At 46.2% G+C, this 25,689-nt stretch overlaps 1 protein-coding gene across 3 annotated transcripts in view; it reads left to right on the forward strand.

Moving 5' to 3' along the window:
• The first annotated feature begins 10,101 nt into the window (after positions 1–10,101).
• Positions 10,102–25,689, forward strand: part of GRB10 (growth factor receptor bound protein 10) — a 244,748-nt gene continuing 229,160 nt past the window's right edge. For 2 of the 3 annotated variants that reach the window (XM_040353308.1, XM_040353309.1), the window contains exon 1: positions 10,104–10,456. The gene's annotated coding sequence lies outside the window, so the exon portion shown is untranslated. Of the gene's footprint in view, positions 10,457–25,689 lie in introns of all 3 variants that reach the window. The other variant, XM_040353310.1, reaches the window with a different exon arrangement.

Consider the following 25,689-nt stretch of genomic DNA (forward strand, 5'->3'; position numbering starts at 1 on the left):
TTTAGCCCGCTAGCGGGGGTTAAAAGCACCCCGCTAGCAGCCGAATACCTCCACAAAAAATGACGGTAAAGCGCCGCTATAAATAGCAGTGTTTTACCGCCGACGCCTCGTGTCAAAGCACCCTGAGAAACACACTGAGGGAACATAGTTAACCTCTTGATCACCCCTGCTGTTAACCTCTTTCCTGCCAGTGCCATTAGTACAACAATAGTGCATATTTTTAGCACTGATCACTGTAATAATGTCACTTGTCCCCCAAAAAGTGTCAAAAATGTCAGTTAAGTGTCCGATATGTCCGCCGCAATGTTGCAGTCCCTCTAAAAATTGCTGATCATCGCCATTACTAGTAAAAAAAAAAAATATATAAGAATAAAAATGCTATAAATCTATCCCCTATTTTGTAGACATTATAACTTTTGCGCAAACCAATCAATAAACGCTTTTTGGGATTTTTTTTACCAAGAGTATGTAACAGAAAACAAATTGGCCTAAATTGATGAAGAAATTCGATTTTTTACATTTTTTTTATTGGATTGTTTTTTTGTGCTTTTTTTTTTCAAGATTTTCAGTCTTTTTTTGTTTATAGTGCAAAAAATAAAAACCGCAGAGATGATCAAATACCACCAACAGAAAGCTCTATTTGTGGGAAAAAAGGATGTCAATTTTGTTTGGGTATAACATCGCACGACTGCGCAATTGTCAGTTAAAACACTATAGGTCAGTTTTTTTTTTTATAACAAACATGTCATACTTACCTCCACTGTGCAGTTTGTTTTGCACAGAGTGGTCCCAATCCTCCTGTTCTGGGGTCCCACGCCAGCTCTCTTGGCTCCTCCCTGCAATAGATAACCCCCTCTGGGAAGCGCTTTTCCGAGGGGGTTACCTTAGGGGCGCACTCCCATGTCATACAATCAGCGTCCGTAGCCCCCGAGTGTATAACTCGGGCCCAACCCCCAGGTCATTGGATTTGATTGACAGCAGCGGGAGCCAATGGCTGCGCTGCTATCAATCTATCCAATGAAGAGCCGAGAAGCAGTGGAGAGAGCGACGCAGGATCGCGCCCACTGAAATTCGGGGCACAGGTAAGTAAAACGGGGGGGGGGGGGGGGCATGGACAATGCAAGGTGTTTTTTCACCTCAAAGGGGTTGTTTTTATTTTCTAAATAGGTTCCTTTAAGCTAGTGCATTGTTGGTTCACTTACCTTTTCCATCAAATTCCCTTCTAAATGGGCTTCACTGCCCGTTTCCTACTGTGCATGCGCGACTCGCACAGTGCTTTGTGAATGGGCGGCTGCCTCCTGGTATACACACAGTTCCCAGAAGGCAGCGCGGCTCATTCACAAGAAGACACGGCGACGGAGGACGAGTCAGAAGATCCACTGCGGTGGAAGAAGAGGCAGAAGAGCCACTTCCGCATAGCAACCACCCTTTCAGGTGAGTATAATTTTTTTTACGAATTTTAGAGAAAAAAAAACGGTGGAACTCCACTTTAAGAGCCGGTTCACACAGGGGTGGCACGACTTTGGGGGCGACTCGGCAATGCGATCTCAAGACGACTTGAGAGGCGACTTGCAAAATGACTTCTGTATTGAAGTCAACGCAAGTCGCCCCCAAAGTCGTACAGGAACCTTTTTCTAAGTCGGAGCGACTTGAGTCGCTCCTATTAGAGCGGTTCTATTGAATAGAGCGGAGCGTGACTTGTCAGGTGGTTGAGTCGCCTGACGGGTCGCCACTGTGTGAACCGGCTCTTAACCACTTCAATACCGCACACCGTCATATGCAGGGGTCAAGTCCTGGGGAAAAAAGTGTGGGAACTCCCACCCAAGATCCACTCCCCCACCAAAAAAAAAAAAAATGATACGCTCATATGCATATATATTTCACAGAAAATACAGTGCAACATTTATTGTAACGTGCCCGTTTACAAAAAAAAAAATATGATGTCAACCCCCCTGATGTAATCCCCCTAATGTAGCCCCCCTGATGTAATCCCCCTAATGTAACCCCCCCATGTGTAATCCCCCTAATGTAACCCCCCCCCCTGAAATCCACCCTAATGTAACCCCCCCTGTGTAATCCCCCTAATGTAATCCCCCTAATGTAACCCCCCTGATGTAACTCCCCCTGTGTAATCCCCCTGATGTGTAACCCCCCTGATGTAACCCCCCCTGTGTAATCCCCCTGATGTAACCCCCCTGATGTAATCCCCCTGATGTAACCCCCCTGATGTAACCCCCCTGATGTAACTCCCCCTGTGTAATCCCCCTAATGTAACCCCCCTAATGTAACCCCCCTAATGTAATCCCCCTAATGTAACCCCCCTGATGTAACTCCCCCTGTGTAATCCCCCTAATGTAACCCCCCTGATGTAATCCCCCTAATGTAACCCCCCTGATGTAACTCCCCCTGTGTAATCCCCCTAATGTAACCCCCCTGATGTAACTCCCCCTGTGTAATCCCCCTAATGTAATCCCCCTGATGTAACTCCCCCTGTGTAATCCCCCTAATGTAATCCCCCTAATGTAACCCCCCTGATGTAATCCCCCTAATGTAACCCCCCCTGATGTAACTCCCCCTGTGTAATCCCCCTAATGTAATCCCCCTGATGTAACCCCCCTAATGTAACCCCCCCTGTGTAATCCCCCTAATGTAACCCCCCTGATGTAATCCCCCTAATGTAGCCCCCCTGTGTAATCCCCCTGATGTAACTCCCCCTGTGTAATCCCCCTAATGTAATCCCCCTAATGTAATCCCCCTAATGTAACCCCCCCTGATGTAATCCCCCTAATGTAACCCCCCCTGATGTAACTCCCCCTGTGTAATCCCCCTAATGTAATCCCCCTAATGTAACCCCCCTGATGTAATCCCCCTAATGTAACCCCCCCTGATGTAATCCCCCTAATGTAACCCCCCCTGATGTAACTCCCCCTGTGTAATCCCCCTAATGTAATCCCCCTGATGTAACCCCCCTAATGTAACCCCCCCTGTGTAATCCCCCTAATGTAACCCCCCCCCCCCCTGTGTAACCCCCCTGATGTAACTTCCCCCTAATGTAACCCCCCCCCCCCCCTGAAATCCACCCTAATGTAACCCCCCCTGTGGAATCCCCCTAATGTAACACCCCCCCTGTGTAATCCCCCTAATGTAACCCCCCCTGTGTAATTACTAATGCCCCTAATGTAGCCCCCCCTGTATATCTGCCCATTGTGAGTATAGTAATATCTCTCCCCTCCCCACATTTACAGACCTTAGACGCGCTGTCTGTCATGTGGCTTTCTCCACATGGATGTCCCTCCTCCTAGGCTCCTCCTCCTGTTGTGGATGTACTGTCGGTGTAGAGGAGGAGCCTAGACTCTGTCGGCTGTGACGAGGGTAATTGTGATAGGCAGCCGGCACCTCTCCCCGCCTGTCTGTCACAATAATAGGGGATTGCAGTTCCCGGAAGACATGCGGGCGCCGAGCACTAAGCTTTCTCCTCCTCCCTTCAAAGCAAAGTAACTGGAGTGCACAGGGAAGGAGGAGGAGAGAGCTGCGGCGCCTCGCTCAATCCAGCACTGTGCCGGGTGTCACCCGGGTGCGGAGCGCCCCCTCCCCCGCTCCCGCCTTGCAACACCGCTGCTCAGGTCGACAATGATCGGCACGGGCGGCTCGAGTCCTGCAACGGGAACGACGTTCCTACAGTGAAAAAAGTGGAGGGACGTCGTTCCCATGCGTTCCCGCAGGACTCGAGCCCTGGTCATATGACGTCCACAAAGGGGATCTCTTATTCTGGGTGGAAGTCATATGACGTCCTATACTTTGTGCGGTGATATGTGAATGATGCCTGCACCTAGAGAGGCATCATTCAGATATCATTTTGTTCCAGCGGCGATCCTGCGCACCATAAGAACAATCATAGCGGCGCTGTTCCGCCGATTGATCGTTCTTATTGGCGGCGGAAGGGGACATCCCCCCCTCCTGCCATCATCTGGTGCTTCTCCGGACTCTCCCGTGCCATTGGGGGCCCGGAGAGATGATCGCTGTGCGCGGGATGGAAAGCATAGAGATGACTGGTGACCAGATGGTCACCAGTCATCTCTATGACCGTCGGAGGCCCGGCGCGATGTGATGACGTCACGCCCGGGTACCCGTAAGTAAACAAACCACAATTGCGGCTAGTAAGAATGAGATCTGTGAAATTGTTTCCACGATCTCATGCTTTCCAGCCTGGAGGAGAGATGTGGGGTCTTATTAATCTCTCCTTAAAGAGGACCTGTCACACACTATTCCTATTACAAGGGATGTTTACATTCCTTGTAATAGGAATAAAATCGATCGGAATTTTTTTTTTTTCTAAAGTTTAAAAAATAAATAAATAAGTGAAATAAAAAAAAAAAAAACGCCCCTGTCAGCTCGCGCTCAGAAGCGAACGTACACGTAAGTCCCGCCCACGTATGTAAACGTCGTTCAAAACACACATGTGAGGTGTCGTCGCGTGCGTTAGAGCATGTGCAACAATTCTAGCACCTCTAGACCTCCTCTGTAACTCTAAACTGGTAACCTGTAAACATTTTAAAAGCGTCGCCTATGGAGATTTTTAAGTACCGAAGTTTGGAGCCAATTCCATGAGTGTGCGCAATTTTAAAGCATGACATGTTAGGTATCTATTTACTCGGCGTAACATCATCTTTCATATTTTACAAAAAAATTGGGCTAACTTTACTGTTTTGTTATTTTTAATTCATGAAACAATTTTTTTGCAAAAAAAAGGCGTTTGAAAAATTATTGCGCAAATATTGTGTAAGATAAAAAGTTGCAATGACCGCCATTTTATTCCCTAGGGTGTCTGCTAAAAAAAACATATATAATGTTTGGGGGTTCTGAGTAATTTTCTAGCAAACGAATGATGATTTGTACATGTAGGAGAGAAGTGCCAGAATAGGCCCGGTATTGAGGTGGGTATTAAAGCCCGGTATTGAAGTGGTTAAGGAACCTATTTAGAAAATAAAAAATGAACCTTAACAACCCCTTTAATGCATAAGGTGGAAAAACAGAAAGGTTTACAACCCCTTTAAAGTGACTCGTATCACAAAAAATGGCCTGGTCATTAACTGCTTGCCGACCAGCCGCCGCAGTTATACGGCAGCAGGTCGGCTCCCCTGCGTGAGAGCCCGTAGCTATACGTCGGCTCTAGCGCAGGCCACTAGGGGCGCGCGTGCCCCGGCAGGCGCAATCGCTCGTTACAGAGCGGGGACCGGGAGCTGTGTATGTAAACACACAGCTCCCGGTCCTGTCAGTGAGAGAAATGCTGATCTTCTGTTCATACAATGTATGAACAGTGATCTGTCATTTCCCCTAGTCAGTCCCACCCCCCTACAGTTAGAACACACCCAGGGAACATACTTACCCCTTCCTCGCCCCCTAGTGTTAACCCCTTCACTGCCAGTGGCATTTTTATAGTAATCAATGCATTTTTATAGCACTGATCGCTATAAAAATGCCAATGGTCCCAAAAATGTGTCAAAAGTGTCCGAAGTGTCCGCCATAATGTCGCAGTACCGAGAAAAAATTGCTGATCGCCGCTATTACTAGTAAAAAAAAAATATTAATAAAAATGCCATAAAAATACCCCCTATTTTGTAAACGCTATAACTTTTGCGCAAACCAATCAATAAACGCTTATTGCGATTTTTTTTAATGAAAAATAGGTAGAAGAATACGTATCGGCCTAAACTGAGGAAAAAAAATGTTTTTTTATATATTTTTGGGGGATATTTATTACAGCAAAAAGGAAATAATATTGCATTTTTTTCAAAATTGTCGCTCTATTTTTGTTTATAGCGCAAAAAATAAAAACCACAGAGGTGATCAAATACCACCACAAAAAAGCTCTATTTGTGGGAAAAAAAGGACGCCAATTTTGTTTGGGAGTCACGTCGCACAACCGCGCAATTGTCAGTTAAAGCGACACAGTGCCGAATCGCAAAAAGTGCTCTGGTCTTTGACCAGCAATATGGTCCGGGGGGTTAAGTGGTTAAGGGGGAAAATCTTCCAGTCATTAAGTGGTTAAAGATGTGCTGTTACTTGTCATTACAAGGGGTGGAGATAGATAACAGTAGAGGTAAGGAATGTCAATGCTAGTGTTTAGTGTCACTTTAAAGTTTGGGAGTTGTCACCCAGCTGTCACTGATAAGTGTCTCGTGCCGTCTCCTCCTCTGTACACCTCATGACGTGCTCTCCCTGTCAGGCTGGCGTTCCCCATGTGTAGTAAGTAGTATTAGTGCGTTGTGTACACCTCATGACGTGCTCTCCCTGTCAGGCTGGCGTCCCCCATGTGTAGTAAGTAGTATTAGTGCGTTGTGTACACCTCATGACGTGCTCTCCCTGTCAGCCTGGCGTCCCCCATGTGTAGTTAGTAGTATTAGTGCGTTGTACACCTCATGACGTGCTCTCCCTGTCAGCCTGGCGTCCCCCATGTGTAGTAAGTAGTATTAGTGCGTTGTACACCTCATGACGTGCTCTCCCTGTCAGGCTGGCGTCCCCCGTGTGTAGTATTAGTGCGTTGTACACCTCATGACGTGCTCTCTCTGTCAGGCGGGCGTCCCCCATGTGTAGTAAGTAGTATTAGTGCTTTGTGTACACCTCATGACGTGCTCTCCCTGTCAGCCTGGCGTCCCCCATGTGTAGTAAGTAGTATTAGTGCGTTGTACACCTCATGACGTGCTCTCCCTGTCAGGCTGGCGTCCCCCGTGTGTAGTGTGTGGTATTAGTGCGTTGTACACCTCATGACGTGCTCTCTCTGTCAGGCTGGCGTCCCCCATGTGTAGTAAGTAGTATTAGTGCTTTGTGTACACCTCATGACGTGCTCTCCCTGTCAGCCTGGCGTCCCCCATGTGTAGAAAGTAGTATTAGTGCGTTGTGTACACCTCATGACGTGCCCTCCCTGTCAGCCTGGCGTCCCCCATGTGTAGTAAGTAGTATTAGTGCGTTGTGTACACCTCATGACGTGCCCCCCCTGTCAGCCTGGCGTCCCCCGTGTGTAGTAAGTAGTATTAGTGCATTGTGTACACCTCATGACATGCCCTCCCTGTCAGCCTGGCGTCCCCCATGTGTAGAAAGTAGTATTAGTGCGTTGTGTACACCTCATGACGTGCTCTCCCTGTCAGGCTGGCGTCCCCCATGTGTAGTAAGTAGTATTAGTGCGTTGTGTACACCTCATGACGTGCCCTCCCTGTCAGGCTGGCGTCCCCCATGTGTAGTAAGTAGTATTAGTGCGTTGTGTACACCTCATGACGGGCTCTCCCTGTCAGGCTGGCGTCCCCCGTGTGTAGTAAGTAGTATTAGTGCATTGTGTACACCTCATGATGTGCTCTCCCTGTCAGGCTGGCGTCCCCCATGTGTAGTAAGTAGTATTAGTGCGTTGTGTACACCTCATGACGTGCTCTCTCTGTCAGGCTGGCGTCCCCCGTGTGTAGTGTGTAGTATTAGTGCGTTGTACACCTCATGACGTGCTCTCTCTGTCAGGCGGGCGTCCCCCATGTGTAGTAAGTAGTATTAGTGCATTGTGTACACCTCATGACGTGCTCTCCCTGTCAGGCTGGCGTTCCCCATGTGTAGTAAGTAGTATTAGTGCGTTGTGTACACCTCATGACGTGCTCTCCCTGTCAGGCTGGCGTTCCCCATGTGTAGTAAGTAGTATTAGTGCGTTGTGTACACCTCATGACGTGCTCTCCCTGTCAGGCTGGCGTCCCCCATGTGTAGTAAGTAGTATTAGTGCGTTGTGTACACCTCATGACGTGCTTCTCCCTGTCAGGCTGGCGTCCCCCATGTGTAGTTAGTATTAGTGCGTTGTGTACACCTCATGACGTGCTCTCCCTGTCAGGCTGGCGTCCCCCATGTGTAGTAAGTAGTATTAGTGCGTTGTGTACACCTCATGACGTGCTCTCCCTGTCAGCCTGGCGTCCCCCATGTGTAGTTAGTAGTATTAGTGCGTTGTACACCTCATGACGTGCTCTCCCTGTCAGCCTGGCGTCCCCCATGTGTAGTAAGTAGTATTAGTGCATTGTGTACACCTCATGATGTGCTCTCCCTGTCAGGCTGGCGTCCCCCATGTGTAGTAAGTAGTATTAGTGCGTTGTGTACACCTCATGACGTGCTCTCCCTGTCAGGCTGGCGTCCCCCATGTGTAGTTAGTAGTATTAGTGCGTTGTACACCTCATGACGTGCTCTCCCTGTCAGCCTGGCGTCCCCCATGTGTAGTAAGTAGTATTAGTGCGTTGTACACCTCATGACGTGCTCTCCCTGTCAGGCTGGCGTCCCCCGTGTGTAGTGTGTAGTATTAGTGCGTTGTACACCTCATGACGTGCTCTCTCTGTCAGGCGGGCGTCCCCCATGTGTAGTAAGTAGTATTAGTGCTTTGTGTACACCTCATGACGTGCTCTCCCTGTCAGCCTGGCGTCCCCCATGTGTAGTAAGTAGTATTAGTGCGTTGTACACCTCATGACGTGCTCTCCCTGTCAGGCTGGCGTCCCCCGTGTGTAGTGTGTGGTATTAGTGCGTTGTACACCTCATGACGTGCTCTCTCTGTCAGGCTGGCGTCCCCCATGTGTAGTAAGTAGTATTAGTGCTTTGTGTACACCTCATGACGTGCTCTCCCTGTCAGCCTGGCGTCCCCCATGTGTAGAAAGTAGTATTAGTGCGTTGTGTACACCTCATGACGTGCCCTCCCTGTCAGCCTGGCGTCCCCCATGTGTAGTAAGTAGTATTAGTGCGTTGTGTACACCTCATGACGTGCCCCCCCCTGTCAGCCTGGCGTCCCCCGTGTGTAGTAAGTAGTATTAGTGCATTGTGTACACCTCATGACATGCCCTCCCTGTCAGCCTGGCGTCCCCCATGTGTAGAAAGTAGTATTAGTGCGTTGTGTACACCTCATGACGTGCTCTCCCTGTCAGGCTGGCGTCCCCCATGTGTAGTAAGTAGTATTAGTGCGTTGTGTACACCTCATGACGTGCCCTCCCTGTCAGGCTGGCGTCCCCCATGTGTAGTAAGTAGTATTAGTGCGTTGTGTACACCTCATGACGGGCTCTCCCTGTCAGGCTGGCGTCCCCCGTGTGTAGTAAGTAGTATTAGTGCATTGTGTACACCTCATGATGTGCTCTCCCTGTCAGGCTGGCGTCCCCCATGTGTAGTAAGTAGTATTAGTGCGTTGTGTACACCTCATGACGTGCTCTCTCTGTCAGGCTGGCGTCCCCCATGTGTAGTAAGTAGTATTAGTGCGTTGTGTACACCTCATGACGTGCTGTCCCTGTCAGGCTGGCGTCCCCCATGTGTAGTGTGTAGTATTAGTGCGTTGTGTACACCTCATGACGTGCTCTCCCTGTCAGGCTGGCGTCCCCCATGTGTAGTAAGTAGTATTAGTGCGTTGTGTACACCTCATGATGTGCTCTCCCTGTCAGGCTGGCGTCCCCCATGTGTAGTAAGTAGTATTAGTGCGTTGTGTACACCTCATGACGTGCTGTCCCTGTCAGGCTGGCGTCCCCCATGTGTAGTAAGTAGTATTAGTGCGTTGTGTACACCTCATGACGTGCTCTCCCTGTCAGGCTGGCGTCCCCCATGTGTAGTAAGTAGTATTAGTGCGTTGTGTACACCTCATGACGTGCTCTCCCTGTCAGGCTGGCGTCCCCCATGTGTAGTAAGTAGTATTATTGCGTTGTGTACACCTCATGACGTGCTCTCCCTGTCAGGCTGGCGTCCCCCATGTGTAGTAAGTAGTATTAGTGCGTTGTACACCTCATGACGTGCTCTCCCTGTCAGGCTGGCGTCCCCCATGTGTAGTGTGTAGTATTAGTGCGTTGTGTACACCTCATGACGTGCTCTCCCTGTCAGGCTGGCGTCCCCCATGTGTAGTAAGTAGTATTAGTGCGTTGTGTACACCTCATGACGTGCTCTCCCTGTCAGGCTGGCGTCCCCCGTGTGTAGTATTAGTGCGTTGTGTTGTCCTCGTGCTGGCAGCCCTCTTCTCTCTGCCCTTCCTGTCTTGTGCACTCTGACGTGCCCACCCCCTTGCTCGCTCCCGATTTAGTAGTGAGCTGAGAGAGGGGAGGGTTTAAAAAGCCTGGGGCTGAGTGCAGGGGGAGGCGGTGGCGGTATTGCATCCTGAGCACAGGAGTCAGCTGAGTCTAGCAGTGTACAAGAAGAAGAGAGGATCCTGCAGAGCAGCAGAGCCTTAGGAATCCATAGACAGAACCGCTGAGCGTACAGGATACAAACCAGCCTCTCCTCCCCATCACTGCACTGCCAGACAAACTCTACACTCTCGCTTTTCTTTAAGGATTTCTTGGCCAAATGGATCTTTTTTCTGCCTAAGTGGATCTGAGTACGAGAAGGTAAAAAAGTGCCTAGAAGTAGAGGAGAAGTAGCCGATCGCTATCTGGGGATATTGGTCACCCAGGCCCATTGGATACAGGACACCTTTCAGGTACTGGGAGCTGAAAACTTGGAATGTTGGGTCTGCTGCTCAGTCACTATTGGGGTGTCAGAGAGGAAATGGGGGGGGGGGGTGATGTGGAGAAGAGAAGACTTTCCAAAGCCAAAGTAATGATCACGCGTGGTGGAGTTTCCTTGCGCTCCAGTGATTCCCTGCATAGGCCAGTGCAGCTTTGCAGACGAATGGGACGTGCTGGGCTCACACTGCCCCCCCAGTACTCTGCTGTCCATTCACAGGTCATCCCGATCCAGCACTTCTTTCACAACTTGATGTGACATCTGTCTACATGCTGTGCCCTGCTATGAGGCTCACCCCCAAATCTGCCAACTCATGATCTTTTATGGGTTGGCAGATGGTGAGGGCACCCTCCTGCCTGTCCACGTGTGAGGTCCAGGCAGTACATGGAGCAGGAGGCTCCTGGTCACACTGCACACATTATTGCGCTAAGGCTTGTGTAGCAACATGTGTTCTTGCTACTTGTAACACAAGCAGTGTTGGTTTAAATTCCCGGAGCTGCCCACTCCCCCCCACTCCTCATCTGCAATGTGAGCCTGAGGAATGGGGAGGAGGAGGCAGGGAGCGAGCTCAGGCTGCTGTGTCACTAGACTTTAGGGGTGGAGAGAGTGAAGTTCACTTGTTTACACTCTTCTTGTGGCTGGGACTGACCCACCAACTCTGGGGGATTACAAGGGGGGGGGGGCAAGTTTCCACAAGGTGGTCCTGTGATGGCTTCCTTCAGGATCCTAAGCCAGTGCCGGGCTCTATGTGGGGAACATTGTTTCCATGTTGCATGCATAAGATCTCATTCAGCCTGGGTTCACACTGTTGCATCGCTTGTGAATCGCACCGCATTTCTGTGCAAATCACTCCCATTCTAAACTGTTAGATTGTGAGCCCATTCATTTTGACTGGCTCAGGTTGCTCCGCATGGAAAAAGGTGCGGGCAGCTTTTAACTTTTTTTGTTTACTTCCTCACATGGGTGTTCATACCCATGTGACTTGTTCAGGCTGCTTTTGGGGTTTCGTTAACTTTGCATTGACACCTGCAGCAGATCACATGAACGCAGTGCAATTGCTATGTGGTGCAGGAAGCGCAGCAGAATTGCATTTCCAGTGTCACATCGGTGTGAACTTGGGCTTTGCACTTCCCGCGTCGCATCGGTGTGAACTTGGGCTCTGCACTTCCCGCGTCGCATCGGTGTGAACTTGGGCTCTGCATTTCCCGCGTCGCATCGGTGTGAACTTGGGCTCTGCATTTCCCGCGTCGCATCGGTGTGAACTTGGGCTCTGCATTTCCCGCGTCGCATCGGTGTGAACTTGGGCTCTGCATTTCCCGCGTCGCATCGGTGTGAACTTGGGCTCTGCGTTTCCCGCGTCGCATCGGTGTGAACTTGGGCTCTGCGTTTCCCGCGTCGCATCGGTGTGAACTTGGGCTCTGCGTTTCCCGCGTCGCATCGGTGTGAACTTGGGCTTTGCGTTTCCCGCGTCGCATCGGTGTGAACTTGGGCTTTGTGTTTCCCGCGTCGCATCGGTGTGAACTTGGGCTTTGCGTTTCCCGCGTCGCATTGGTGTGAACTGGGGCTCAAACTCTGTTCCAAATCCCTCAGGAATGTTTATAAGATTGTAGCTGCATTGGTGCACTTGCAACCTAGCAGTTAAGGTGTTTTTTTTTTTTTTTTTGCATTAAGTTACATTTAAATGTACCCCCCCCCCCCCATTTTCCTTAGAGTTCTGAATGGACCTTGTACGGGGGATACCCCAAACACCCATGTCGATGGCAAGCACAATGCCCGCATACTGTGACCTTTGTGTATGATCCCATTCAACACTAGGGAGGGTGTGAATTTAGTATGACTAGAGGCCCAATTCACCAACTCCCCTTTTCATGTTACATTTGCCTCCCTCTCTTCAGTTCAGATGTGGGCTGGGACTCTGAGGGCTTTTTTTCCCCCCATCAGAATTTTAATAGGGGGGGGGGGGGACAAATGGGAGTCTCCTAGATCTTACCGACTGGTTTTATTTTAAGCAAATTCAATGACTGTGCCAATTGCCAAGTATTCTCCAGCACCCCTGGAGAGGGGAGGAGTGAGGGGAGGGTACTGGCAGCAGATACGATGAAAAATACAAACCCACGTGAAAGGAGAGGCTCAAAACAAACGTGTCTTGCTTGTTGCGTCTTGGTGTCACCTGATCAGCTTTACGCTAAACATGCCATTTCTTGGCGCTGGTCCATTTTTGTGTACTGGATCATGTTTTCCAGGATTCCTTTATCTTTTGGTACAGGTGATTCAAATTAAGGCTGTGCTTTCCAAATCTACTCCCAGCTGACTCGTTTGGGGAGACCTTCCCTACCCATGCTGTCCATACACCAGTCACAAAATTATTTGGGGCCAGTTCACGCCAGACGCAGTTCCGTTCAGTTCTGTGTGCTTTTTTTCTGCACAAAATGCATGCAGTGTTTTCCATGTATTCCAATGGCTCTAGTTCACACCATGCAGTCAGTTTCCGGTCAGTTTCTGCACTGGAAACTGACTGCATGGTGTGAACTAGAGCTATTGGAATACATGGAAAACCCTGTGCATGTATTAGTGCAGAACAAATGCACACGGAACGGAACTGCGCCTGGTGTGAACTGGCCCTAAATAATTTTGTGACTGGTGTATGGCCAGCATGGCTAGGGAAGGTCTCCCCAAACGAGTGTCAGCTGGGAGTTGGAAAGCACAGCCTTAATTTGAATCACCTGTACCAAAAGGTAAAGGAATCCTGGAAAACATGATCCAGTACACAAAAATGAGAGCAAACTATATTGTCATGTAATGATGGTTTTTTCAAACAAATCCATTTTTATTGCATTGTTTTGGTCTCTATATTTCTTAGCTTTTTTTTTTTTTTTTGGAAACGTTCACAGAAAAAAAATAAACAATTTCTCTCCCTCTCCTTGACAAACTGTTCAATTTACAGATTTTCGACTTTTTTTTTATTTTTTTTATCCAATGTATTTTATTTAGGATTTATATAGCGCCAACAGTTTACACAGCGCTTTACAATATAAAAGGGAGATAAGTTGCAATACAAGAAGATTTGAGGCTAGGTTCACACTGCTGCAGATTCTATTGCGAATTTGAGACGTTGCGATTGTTCAAATTGGCAAGTCATTAAAATAACCTTGTTTTCCATTAGCGCTGTTCACTGCAGTGCGAATCTAAGCTGCGTGCAAAAAGGGTCTTATGCGAGTTTGATCGGTGTGCAATGCAAATTCAGCTCTATAGACTGGCATTCTCTGAAATCACGGCCGTGAATCGTGGTAAAATCGCTTTATTTTGAAGTCTCAGTGTGAACCCAGCCTAAGAGGGCCCTGCTCGGAAGAGCTTTATGTACTCCTACTCTTCAGTCCAGTTCAGGTCTCTTGTAAATGGTTTAATGGCTGAATGGCTGAAAGTATTGCACCACATTGCGGCCGTACATAAAGGTTATAAGGTATAAAGGAAATCTAGCTGTGTAAAAGCTAACAATTTTTGTTCATTCATGGGCCATGTGACAGACATGGTTCTTTTCCTTATCTTGGGCTTTTATTTTTTGGAAACTTTGAAGTGTGACACTAGGCCAAGTAGTTTGTTTTTTAAAAAAGCCTCCATAAACTGCCTTCCCTGAAATGGTCAGTTGTGGGAAATAACCGATACTTTTCAGTAGATCAGTGTCCTGGTCCAAGTTCTGTCACATGAGGCAGGGAAGGAAGAACCTGCTGAACCTTGTCAAGGTTTTTACTTTCAGAATGCAATTTCTGCCTATGGTGCCTGTAGTACAGTAAACTTGCTGTTCAGTATGGGCAAAGTACAGGTTTATTTAAGCTTGCTGTACACATTGCAGCAAATGTACCAAGGGTCCTTTCACATGTGCTTGCTCAGTGGGGATAGATCTGCTAATCCCAGCTGAGCAGGTGGATGACAGGTCTGTCTTTGCTCACTGTGTGTGTAGTTTTCAATAGTCATAAAGCAGGGGTGTCCTATCTTTTTTTCAAAGAGGGCCAGATTTGATGAAGTGAACATGCGTAAGGGCCGACCATTTTGCTGACATTCTTTGAACTATTAAAGTGTGTTTGCCCAAGCACTAATGCACTGCCCAACAAGAATTCTCTTGTCTTTGTGGCTGTGTGTGGTGATGAGCTTGGCGTGTTATTTAGGAGTGAATTTTTTCAAGAAAAATAATGTAAAGAACTGTGAAGCAAAATGAGGGCCATTGCCCATCAATGCAGCCCAATCGGTGCCTATATGCAGCCTCACCGTTGTCATGAATGCAGCCTCGCCATTGCTATGAATGCAGCCTGATCGATGCCCATCTGCAGCCTCGGAGGGGAGGGGGGGCAGGACGAGCACCAACAGATTACATACAGGAGAATCTCCTGTTTACACAGCAGACACTTTTATACAATGTCCTGCCTCCTGTGATAGACAGAGGAGTCGTCCAATGGCAGCCCAGGAGACGAGACGTCCTTTTACAGAGACCGCCGGGTAAACAGGAGATTCTCCTGTATGTAATTTGACAGCACTCGTTCCTGCCCCTCCGAGACAGCATCGATGAATACAGTATATATCCAAATTACCAGGGGGCCCGCAATTGGCCCTCGGGCCAGACTTTGGACATGCCTGTCATAAAGGATATAAATCCACTTTGGGTTTACAAAGCAGGTTGGTGCACACAGATAATATCCTGTAGCACTGATAACTGTGGACCTATGCATGCCTTTCATCCTGCAGTAGTTCACCCAAAACTAAAGCCTAGTAAACGCCAGTAATTATTTTTTCCCTCAACCCAGCAGGTCTGAACAAACTAACAGCTCAGGAGGAGCCGCTGTACAATCCGATGTTGGTAAAACATTCTCCCCTGCTATTTTGTGTTCTAACAGGGGGACGGACCCCCTGCCAGAACCTTCAGGGCTTTAAGCCATTGGCTGAGAGCATTGATTGGGAGACTATCAGCAGAATTTCTTTGGCCATGCCCCTTGGACAGAAGCTGCTCAACTAACTTGTGTACAACCAGCCTGCTGGGCTTTACCTGCAATTATTGCTATAGCCGCTGGGAATCACTGTCTTCCCTGCCACGAGAAGACATTGGCTCAGCAAAAATTCCTGCATCAGCATGGTCTGTGTATATGGGGGAATAGAGCAAATTTCTTTCCTGCAACTCATGGTTGCAGGAAATTTTGCTTTGTTTATGGCAAGCCTAACTCTAAGCCTACTTGCAGCCACATTCCAAAACCTAATCTACCAGCCATGTAAAGAGAAATTGCTATACATGCCTTTCTTGCAGCCAATCCCGTCCCATGCCGAGCTGTCAGTGGCAGCTTCTCTGTGCAGGAGGTAACCAACAATGGAAGCCCCATAGTTACTCTATGGATGACCTCCCTTCCCAGCCAATTTCCAGTCATTTTTCGGTTCTTTCCTGCACACAGCATCTGCCACTGGAGAGGAGATTGGCTTAAGAAAAGGGATGTATAGCAATTTCTAAACGGGGCTAGATTTGTTTTTTAAAAGGTGACTGAAAGAGGGGTTTGGGTGAACATCTACGTTAAGCTTTGAAAATGAAAGCTGATTGGCTGCCATGCATATCTTAAGCTGGCCATACATGGATCGAAATTTCAATCAATGTATGGGCACTGTGGCTGTACAGAAGTCGCTCTACTAGCCTGCAGCCGTGATCTGTGTTTCCTTCTAAAGTCTGTGGAAGTCTCCCTGCTGTCAGAATACAATGGCTCCGTGGAAGGATTCTCCCATACACTCGAATGAGTGGATGGGGGAAACGGTGTGTGTTCAGTTAATCTGCTGGTTAAGTCAGCCCATACTTTGATCACATATGGGCTGCCATAGTAAATTATCCTCATTGAACGAGAGAACAGTCAATTACCTCATCCATGCTAAAAGGCATGGAGGATTAATCTCTGCCTGACAGTGCATCTGATAGTATGCAGCCACTATCTAAGTGGAGTGTTCACGTTGCGTGTTTTTTTTTTTTTTTTGTGTGATGTGGACAGGGCCGCCATGGAAGGAGTTTTAGTGACTAGTAGAGTTGCGGGTTCTGAATATGACAACCACAATTTTATTTACTTAGAATAAGTGTAGCTTAATTTTTTACATTCTATAAAAAGGGTTAACTTTTACTGTGAGGGTTTTTTTTATTCATTGAAGTATATTGTTTCCAAAAAACTGAGACTGCTGCGCAAATAGTGTGGCAGAATATTAAGAGCCCATTCACATCTAGGCGACAAGACGCCGGACGCTTGTGCCGCTAGAGGGGAGAATTCCCATTGCTGTCTATGGAGATGGTTCACATACGCCTGTCGCCTGAAAAAGTCACGGACCCTTTTTTTCAGGCGACATTGGCATTCAGCCATACAAAGCAATGGGAAGGCTTTGTGAAAAAAAAGTTACACACTCGCGGCAAAATACGCCGCGTACGCGGCGTATCTTGTCGCGGAGGTGTGAATGCAGCCTTAGACCACCATTTTATTCACTAGGGTCTCTGCTAAAAATGTTTGGGGGTTCCAAGTACATTTTCTAGCAAAGAATAGTTTTGTTGCTTACAAGGGGGAAAAAGTGTCAGGCGCAGTCTCTAAAGCGGTAGTAAACCACTAAAAAGAAAAACCCTGCAAGACAATGGTATAATATGCATTGCATGCTAGCACATTAGGTAATGCTTACCTTAGAATGAAACTCCCGCAGCACGCATGGTTACTGCTGAGGGAGCTGGCATGTTTTCTCTGCGTTTTTTTTTTTTTTTTTTTTTCTTTTGGGATTGCTTGCTTCCTTCATTACAGCAGGATACGCAGGACCTGCAGCGCGCATGCGCTGCTGACGTCAGTCACTGCCTTCAGGGTCAATATATTCTAAACCTTGCAGGTTTAGGAGCTATTTTTACCTACAGGTAAGCCTGATTATAGGCTTACCGGTAGGTAAAAATCGCCAAGCGGGCAATAAAACTACTTTAAGTGGTTAAACTGCCATCATTTACAGAAGTTCATTCCTTTGAGCTAAAAGAACCAAATACAATGTTTCTTTTATCTCTCAGCGCTGAGCAATGTTGTGATAAACTTTGCTGGTGTTCTATCGGATGGTGCATCCCCGCGGCTAATGCCTCTGGTCTGTGCATGCGCAGGTCGCAACTGCATTCCAGCTGATGTGTTGATCAGCTGGCATGAACTCAACACTGCCCATTATCTGACATTCAAGGGACAATGTAATCGTCGGATTCTGCCTGCCTCAGTGATCATGTGATGCAGATCGTCGGATAATGTCTGACATTCTGTGCATGCGCAGTGTTGCAGTCACGCCATCTGATCAACATATCAGCTGGAGTGATATTGCGTATTGTGCATGCGCACATCGTCTGAGGCATTATCCGGCAGGATGCACTTTTCAATATCCTGCTTTTTTTATTTTTTACAGCACTGATCAGAGAACACCTCTGCACTTTTTACATCAATCGTGGAAATGCCGGATTAAGATCACGAGGCGGGTTGAATTAAGATCACAATTAATTTTTTTAAGGATTAATTGTGAAGCTCTAGTGATTAGTGAGAATTACATGATCAAACTGCATATGGCTAATTTTGTCTGGTCCCTGATGAGCTGTGCAAATATTCTCCATATGGGAGGCTTTTGTCACCCTCCTCCCTAACCTTGTTCGATTGGAGCTTCAAAGTAGCCAGGTGGAAAATTGTCAGGCAAACAGCACTTCTAATTGGATGCTGCCACCGTGACAACTGTCAGTGTTGCCTGTCAAAATATAATGGTTGCAGCGGAAGTTTAGTTCATCCACATGCTGCATAGTGTGGATGAAGGAATCCTGGGTGTGTCCAGCTTTAGCAATTCCAGCTTGGGAATTATCACAGCTGTTTCACCTGAGTGACATTCTCAAACATGACCTGTTGTGGTATTTGTGTGCTAAAGCAAGCATGGTGAACTGTACATATTTATTTCAGACGGTGGGAAAGCTTATTAAACTGGATGCACAGTAGAGCTGCACAATTAATCGTTCAATCGTGATCTCAATTCAACCCCCCTGAGATCTCTAATGCAGAGTTTGCCGATTCTTTCATATAATAAGTGGAGAGACTTTATCTGCTCACTCAGCTGTCAAAAAGGGCAGTCTGCCAAGTTTTTAACAGGAAACATTCTAACTAAGGGCTCTTTCACACGTCCGTTCGTTTTTTGGACGTCCGTTAACGGACCGCAATGCTTCCCTATGGGTTAACGTCCGTTAGCGGATAAGCATCCGCTAACGTCCGTTAGCATCCGTCTGCATTAAGCTCCGTTTTTTTGGACGGAAGAAAACCCTATTTTTCTTCCGTCAAAAAAATACAACCGACGAAAAACGGACGTTAGTGGATGATCCGCTAACATCCATTTTTCATCAAAATATGTAAAAAGCCCCCCAAAAAACCCCCCAAAAAACGGATGGAAAAACGAATGGAAAAACAGGATGGAAAACAGACGAAAAACGGATCAACTGATGAAAAAAAACTGATCTAAAAAACTGAGCTGACGTGTGAAAGAGCCCTAATGCTTACTACTTGGATCAAAGGGATAAACTTCTGTGTTGGCCCTGGCTCACATTGATGCTACTTTGAAATCACACTACTTCACTTGAAGTAGCGCAATTTCATGTGCTACTTGATTGAGATCTGTGTGGGAACTACTTTTGCAAATCAGCGCGGCACCGCAAAATCTATGTCGCGCTAATTAGAACAGTGCCATTGCCGCCAATAAGCTGCAACTTGTCATGCAATTTTTATCTCCATCTCATAACAAATCGCTCCAATGTGAACCTAGGCTAAAGGCAGCCTGCCAAGTTTGTAACATGAAACATAGTAACCAACCTCCTCAAGCCCCGTACACACATTCCGAAAATCGTACGAAAAATTACGCTTTTGAAACGATCGTACGATAATCGGATCGTTGGTACAGAGCTTCCGAGAGCTGATCAGGACAGTTCATCCGATTATTCTATCGGACATGCACGGAAGTTTTTTTCATACTATTTTGGTTTAATCAGTACAGCTGTCTTTCGAAAATGCAATAAAAATGCATTGCAACACATGGACATCATTCGATAATCGGATTGTGTGTACCGGGCATTAGAGCAAAAATGCTGGAAGTTTGCAATATTTTGTCACACGATTTGCCCAGCGGTCTTTAAAATGCAATTTTTTTTTTTTAAAAAAAGGTAAAGTTAGCCCAATTTTTGTTTTAATGTGAAAGATGATGTTGTGCCATGAGAATTTATGAGAGAATCGTGATCTGTCTTCTAAACAAAAATCGTGATTCTAATTTTAGCCAGAATCGTGCAGCTGTAATGCACAGCATGAATGTCCTGTATATTGGCTTGAAGCCAATGCTTGGTGTCTAAGGCCACTTTCACACTGAGCCCCGCAATAGCGATAAAGCGCCGCTCGTTTTAGCACCACTTTACCAACTTTTTAATCCCAGAGAAGGAGTTAACGGTTAAAGTGCCCACGAAGCGCTGCTGCTTATTGATTTTGGGCATGGCGTTTTGGTAGCAGTGTACACCATGCCTGCACCGCCCCAAACATGCTGCTTGCAGGACTGCAAGGTCGCATGACAAGTTGTACCCTATGATTTTCAATGAGTACCATTCATATCTGTGCGACTTCAAAACCATTTACAAGCACAAACCAAAGGCTTGGCTTAAACCAGCATCCCCATTCATAAACCTGGTTTACTCGCCTACTGTCACAATATGGGATGGTAGGCATGCTCCCCATCTAGTGGTAAAAAGCTGTGGTAACAGAAGTCTTTAAACGCCTATAAGCTTGTTCAATGGTGAGTAATTTTCCTGGCAAAACGCTGGGACCAATGCCAGGTCGGCAGTCTGCGCTTTACCTCAGGCCTCGTGTCCCTTTGTCAGTTGTGCCTGGCAACACTCTGCACCTGCAGATAGAAACCCAGGTGGAGAACCCAATCACAGCCAGGTACCTCATGAAGGAGGGGGGGGCTGCTGCTGCTGCTGCTTTGGGGCCACAATGTTGCACACCCCTCATTCAGTGGAGGAAATGCATGAAAGTGGATTAGAGAAATGGTGTTCTGAAAGCTTACACCCCCCCCCCCCCCAACCATATATTTTCTGAAAGCATACAACCTCTGGAATTTTTTTGGCCCCGTGGTTTTTGTGAAAGTGTTTATCAAAACAATATTTTTGCTAAAAATACACTCAAATACACATCATGCCCTTGATAAGGTGCGCTTGCGCCAAAGAAGTAATTGTACGGAGAAATTGTAAATATCTCCCAAACCATGCAGATTTTGGATATTTCCAGCACCTACAGGTAAGCCTTAATATAGGCTTATTTGTAGGTGAAAGTGGTTGTACGGAGTTTACAACCACTTTAAATCTAATGGGTTTAGTTAAATTGTAATGCTAGAATTTTTTGACAACACATATACTCAGGAGTAAAAATCAAATTGCACGTTCTTTATGGTATTAACTACTTGGAGCCCCGGCCATAGACAAAAGACGGCCACAAGGTGGCTCTCAAATGCTGGGTGGACATCTATTGACATCCTCTGGCCACTGGGGGGCACACGAGCACCACGTCACTGAGGTGCCAATGCGCGTGCCTAGTGGCCGCGATGTCCGACAGGTACCCGCGATCGCCCGTTTCACAGACAAAGATGTGGATCTGTGTGTGTAAACGCACAGATCCACGTCCTGTCAGGGAGAGGAGACCAATGCTGTGTCCCTTGTACATAGGGACACAGATCGGTCACTTCCCCCAGTCGGTCCCCTTCCCCCAGTTAGAATCACTAGTAGGGAACATTTAACCCCTTCTTTGCCAGTCACATTTATACAGTAATGGCGCATATATATCTATATCTCTCGATCACTGTATAAATGTGAATGGTCCCAAAAATGTGTCAAGTGTCTGCCATAATGTCGCAGTCCCAATAAAAATCGCAGATCGCCACTGTTACTAGTAAAAAAAAAATCATAATTCTGTCCTATTTTGTAGGTGCTAGAACTTTTGCACAAACCAATCGCTATACGCTTATTGCAATTATTATTTTATCAAAAATATGTAGAATACATATCGGCCTAAACTGAGAAGAAGTGTGTGTGTGTGTGTGTGTGTGTGTGTGTGTGTGTGTGTGTGTGTGTGTGTGTGTGTGTGTGTGTGTGTGTGTGTGTGTGTGTGTGTGTGTGTGTGTGTGTGTGTGTGTGTGTGTGTGTGTGTGTGTGTGTGTGTGTGTGTGTGTGTGTGTGTGTGTGTGTGTGTGTGTGTGTGTGTGTGTGTGTGTGTGTGTGTGTGTGTGTGTGTGTGTGTGTGTGTGTGTGTGTGTGTGTGTGTGTGTGTGTGTGTGTGTGTGTGTGTGTGTGTGTGTGTGTGTGTGTGTGTGTGTGTGTGTGTGTGTGTGTGTGTGTGTGTGTGTGTGTGTGTGTGTGTGTGTGTGTGTGTGTGTGTGTGTGTGTGTGTGTGTGTGTGTGTGTGTGTGTGTGTGTGTGTGTGTGTGTGTGTGTGTGTGTGTTTTAGCGCAAAAAATAAAAACCGCAGCGGTGATCAAATGCCATCAAAAGAAAGCTCTTTGTGGGGGAAAAGGATGTAAATTTTGTTTGGGAGCCACGTTGCACGACTGCAATTGTCAGTTAAAGCGACGCAGTGCCGAAAGCTGAAATTTCATCTGGGCAGGAAGGGGGTATATGTGCCCAGTAAGCAAGTGGTTAAGGTTTTAACATCCAGTACAGACAGATTTGGCCACTATAAAATAACCACTTTTTCATAAACAAAAAATAGCTTTTTGTCAAACAGATGTGCAACTTTAAAATAAAAAACTATTGGCTGTAATGCCATTACACATATAGTTAATGTTGGCAATATATTCAGGTAATAAGTAAAATGCTTTTTTTCTTGCAGCAGCTTAGATGTCCCACCTACCTATGTGGTAGTGAATTGTTAATTTTGTTGTCAGATTTTGTTTGTCAGTCTTTTTACCAAGATGCTGTTTTTAGTTGTATTTTAGTTTCCTAAATAGTGTTCATTTCAGTCAGATGAAATTAATACTATCCAGATCCATGATGTAGGGAGGAGGTGTATTTAGTTCACAGAAGATAGCTGGGAAAGCTGATAACATTGAGTTTAGTGCACAGGAGTTGCAAGGATACTGTATTTTATATCAAAATCAACATATATGTTCTGTGTTTGAAAAATATATCCTTGGACTGAAAACTGAATTGCAGTTACTGCATCAAAGCACCAGTTGGCTTCATTATTCAATTTTTGTTCCGGGGGTTTCGAAATTCTAGAATGCTGGGATCTCTTTGTATAATATGGAAAAACTGCGCAAAAACCCAAATAAGGGAAAGAGCTGCTAGCACTGAAAGTAGGCTAACGTGTGGATAATTAGTGCAGTGCTAATATATAGAAAAGGTGCACACTAAAATGTAATCATAAATAGTAAACAAATATGTGAACATGTAACTCCTTGTGAAAAATAGTTCAGAGAAGCTCAAAGGCTTCAAAATAAAATAGTCTGTGCAAAGACTAAACAAACTGAAGAAATTCTTCCCATAGGACAACTCGGGTGAGAAAAAAGCTTGTCTGCAGTTAATCTCCATACTCTTCAAACATAAATGGGTAAAATACCCTTACCAAATGGGGTGGACACATTTGTTGTACAACAGTGGGTCATATAGGCTTGTGATCCCAACGGGTCTGGATCAGGATGAAGATGATCCCAAAGGGTCTCAGAAACCCGTATAAATCCTGGATGGGAACAATGGTCCAATCGGCTGGAATGTGAACTTGACTCTCTTCAATCAGCAGATGGATAACGGTTGTTTCCGTGCAAGCTCCAATGGAAGGGAAAAAATAGAAAGGGGCTCCAAATGGTGCAGATCAAACCAGGTATGGTTTATTTAAAAAAGGGGAATATAAAAATAGAAAAGTGATCACAATAAAAACGTGTAAAAGCAATGTGGGGTGCAGTAATGCGTTTCCACTCAAATGGGCTTCAAACATACCTGGTTTGATCTGCACCATTTGGAGCCCCTTTCTATTTTTTCCTCCATTGGAGCTTGCACTGAAACACCAGTTATCCATCTGCTGATTGGAGAGTCAAGTTCACGTTCTAGCTGATTGGACCACTGTTCCTATCCAGGATTCATCCGGGTTTCCGAGACCCTTTGGGATCATCTTCATCCTGACCCATTGGGATCACAAGCCTATATGACCCACTGTTGTATAACGGAATCTATTTGTAAATGAAATTAGTTACTTTCCCATACACCTATCAAAACATGTTTGTCTGAAATGTACTTTTTTTCGTAGTAACAATGGCACAATTTTTATTATAAAAGAGGGCAACACAAACCTAGTGCATACTTTGACAGTTTTTGATAAACTAATGCGCAAATATCTGGATGGATGTAGCAGCAATTCTCCATGAATTCTCAAGGTGCTCATCAGATATTTTGGTTCTAATTTTGACCTTCATGTGCATAATCCTTAAATGGTTATATAACTATGAATAAAGTGATTGCGAACAGTGTGATATTTTTTCTTTGGGGAGATGAACATCTTAAACTCCAGTCAAGAGAAGCAAGCGGCAGAGCGAGAACAATGCGGATCCAGAACCGCTTAACTTTCAGACAAGTCCACCATGTATGTAATAATATTCCCTCCTGCCCACAGCCTCTGAAGCACAATGAGTAGGCTCCCGGAACACACAATGCCGGTCGTACTGGCACCATATGCCTTGGGTAAAATGTTTGTTTGCCTTAATGAGGTATTTATGTATGATCTGGGATTGTACTGAGCCAATTTGCCCCATTCCTCCAATGCCATTGTCTCACTCATTTCTCCATGTGTGGCAATTTGGAAGAACCTGAATGCAATACAGTATATATTTTAGATCTGTGCCCAGTATGTGTATCCGAAGTCCTACATGAATACTCCATTGGGGTGGAAGTGGTCAGGTTACTAGTATGATTTAGAGTGGCCAAATGTCCCACTTGAGTAGACGCTTCTAAAACTGGGAGCTGATGCTGTTCCATCAGAAATTGGACAGTAGAACGCTGGGGCCACATAGGTCTGCAATGCATCGGAAACCCTTATTCAGCCACCAGGCAAATTTATAGGGGTTGAGACCCAGGGTGAAGGCTGGGTTGCTCAACAATGGGGCCAAATGAGTGAAATGATCCTATTTGCCAGCCTGTCCCATAGGCTGAGATTAAACAGTAATGTTGGGCACAGAATAGTTAGTTTATCTTTTGGCTTTCTGCCACATCAAGTGGCTAATTGGCTTGGTGGGAAGGATGGATTCGGGTTTCATCTACAACGGCTGGGCATGCCAGGAATGAGAACATATCAACTGGGCCAATTGCGCTGCATAGAAATACTTGGTCAAATTGGGTACAACTAAGCACCCTTCATATTAGGCGTGTATAGTGTGCGTCAGTTTGCCCTGGGTCTCCTCACCCCAAGCTAATTTTAGCAACTTTTGTTGGAAAAGCTTTGGACATGATGAATATTCTAGGCAGGATGTTCATTTTGATCAAGTGCAGCTGCTAAACCAGGAGGGATTGGATGCCCATCTGTCAAGCTCCCCAGAGTTTCTTAGAGGAAAGGTCCTCTGATGGTCATTCACTTGCCCCCTTCCCTAGAGACTAAGTATGGGAGGGTGTCAGAATGCCACTTAAAGGGGAAGGCTTTGGACTGTGTTCTCATGAAGAGGGTACATTTGTGTTCCTGATTTCCACTGGTGATGCCCTGAATGTTGGGAGTACATCAGTTTAATTGCTAGAGGTTAAAGGGCCAAAATAAACAAGAATGGTCCCAAAAATGTGTTAAGTGCCCGCCATAAAATCGCAGTCACAATAAAAATCGCAGATCACCGCTATTACTAGTAAAAAGTGCACTTAAAATGCCATACAACTATCCCCCATCTTGTAGACGCTATAACTTTTGCGCAGACCAGTCAATATATGCTTATTGCAATATTTTTGGTAAATTAAAAAAAAAAAATGTAGACTACATATTGGCCTAAACTAAAAAAAATGCTTTTTAAATATAAAAATTGGATATTTTATTATAGTAAAATATTGCTTATTCAAAATTGTTTTTGTTTATAGCACAAAAACGCAGAGGTGACCAAATACCACCAAAAAGCCATTTGTGGGGAAAAATGGACGCCTATTTAGTTTGGGAGCCACATCGC

This window comes from Rana temporaria, chromosome 5, assembly GCF_905171775.1.
Source record: "Rana temporaria chromosome 5, aRanTem1.1, whole genome shotgun sequence".
NCBI classification, from domain to species: domain Eukaryota; kingdom Metazoa; phylum Chordata; class Amphibia; order Anura; family Ranidae; genus Rana; species Rana temporaria.